Below are 2,315 nucleotides of genomic sequence, written 5' to 3'. Positions count from 1 at the left end.
ATTTAGGTAGCCCCTGGTGGCGAGTGCGCTCGCCCGAATTCAGGGACGCGTATGTGCCTGGCCGGGAAATGGCCCTTCATTAATGTGGAGGAATCCTACAGATTCCGGAGAGTCATCGAGTGGTTGACCAGTCTCACGCCATATCATGACAGTCAGTTTTCGGCTTTCTCTACTGAGGTGCTCGCCTAGCCGAACCAGGGCACAATCGCAGTAGTTCTCCTGGTGCCGCCTTAGCCGATAGAGCGGAACGTAAGGCGGCCGAACACAGGAGCCGGGCAACCCAACATTTGACCAAAATCATGACTCGGAGCTGATTCATATAAGGCCAAACTCACGACGCCGAACACTCCCTAAGGTATTCGGTCTTTATGAGAGCGGGCGAGGTAACGCTCTGAGGTATAAGCCCCTAGTGTCCAGGTACGCGCAAGGATTCTGACGTGGCCACATGCCAAGACGCCAGCCTCCTCCTTGGTCATAGAACCAGGGGATGTGTATCAACAAGAGACAGTAAAAAAGGTTTACGCAGGACTTAATCTGAAAAGAATCCTTGGAACGGGTCCCTACTGCACATCTGCGCCTGTGTCTCCGTTGTGCCGTATCCTGGACGGGCGCGGCACGACGTTCATCTGTAAAAAGAGAGCAACTAAGTTGAAAAAGGGGCGTGCCGAATAAAAGTTATATGAAATAAACAAAGTGTAAAGTAAAATATGAAAAATTGAGCTTTGTTGTCTCTTATTTTATACGTGTGAAGACCCTAGTGCAGGGGTATATGGCCACTAAGCCTTTATCAACGATACTTTTGTGCCAGACTCGTCTATCCGGGTCCGTGGTCTTAATGACCTATTCTGATGTTCTGGCTGGTGAAGCCATTGTATTGTGGGGCTGTTAAAGCGGCTGCACAATCCTTCGCTTGGGGGAGGTGTTCTCACTGCTTCCCCTTGAAGGAGATGATGCCGCGTGGACCGGGCATCTTAAGCATAAGAGATGCATAATACGGTATTGCGTTAAAGCGCGCGAAAGCTTCGCGTCCCAGTAGTGCTTGATAGCGACTTGAGAATGGGACGATGTGGAAAGTCAGCTTTTCGCGACGGAAGTTATCGACAAAGGCGACAATAACCTCGAGCCGGAGAAAACCCATGCAATGGGTGTCCGGACCCGGCGTTACTCCTTGAAAGGAGGTTTTGTTGTGGCGAATTCTTTTTGGTTCGATCCCCATGTGGCGGATTGAGTCCTGATATATCAGGTTGAGTCCGCTGCCACCGTCCATAAGGACATTTGAAAACTGGAGTCCACCAATTATTGGATCAAGTACCAGGGCAGTCCAGCCTGGGTTCCTGACACTTCTAGAATAATCCAGATGATCAAAGATGATTGGTTTTGACAACCAGTGGCGGGATTCCTTTGGGATAGGCCATGGGGCGCGTACCTTTATGGGCGCCGCACGTTTTGTTATGTGGAGTAAGTTTACTATTTTTACTTCTTGTGGGAAATTCTTTTGTTTCCTGGTACCCTGCTTTTGGGGTTCGTCCTCGTCTTCGCTTGGTGTGTCGAGCCCCTTGTGTTCGGCGTTGAGTCTGCCGGATTGTTTGAAAACCCAACAATCTCTGTGGGTATGGTTAGCAGGCTTTCCGGGAGTGCTGTGTATTTGACATATCCTTTCCAAGATTTTGTTTAGGTTGGATAGGTCGTCCCTGTTATCTTGGAGGGGCAGCTTTTTCTGATTCTGTCGTGAGCTTTTGAATCCGGCGTTGACTGCCATGCTCTTAGGACTTTTTTCCTTAGTCCGGCGACGGTCCTTATTGCGTCGCGGTTTTCCATTTCCATCCCTAGTTTCGGATGTACTTGGGTCACTGGTGCTGCATCTTGCCAACCAGCTGTCCTCTCCTGCGCAAAAGCGGGTCATGAGGCTTCTTAGTGCGGCCATTGTTCTTGGCTTTTCTTGGCCGAGGTGTCTAGCGAGCCATTCGTCTCGGACATTATGCCTGAAAGCCGCTAGGGCTTCAGCGTCCGGACAGTCGACTATCTGATTCTTTTTAGTAAGAAATCTATTCCAGAATTGCCGAGCTGACTCTCCGAGCTGTTGAGTTATGTGACTAAGATCGTCTGCATCCAGAGGGCGGACATAGGTCCCTTGAAAATTTGCTCGGAAAGCATCCTCGAGCTCTTCCCAACTTCCGATTGTGTTTTCAGGAAGGCTTTTGAGCCAATGCCGGGCTGGCCCTTTAAGCTTGAGGGGTAAGTATTTTATGGCGTGGAGGTCATCTTCTCTAGCCATATGTATGTGGAGGATATAATCCTCGATCCAGACTCCAGGG

The sequence above is a fragment of the Triticum dicoccoides genome, chromosome 2A (genome assembly GCF_002162155.2).
Source record: "Triticum dicoccoides isolate Atlit2015 ecotype Zavitan chromosome 2A, WEW_v2.0, whole genome shotgun sequence".
NCBI lineage: Eukaryota > Viridiplantae > Streptophyta > Magnoliopsida > Poales > Poaceae > Triticum > Triticum dicoccoides.
The sequence above is the reverse complement of the archived record's forward strand: the minus strand, read 5'-3'. Positions refer to the sequence as shown.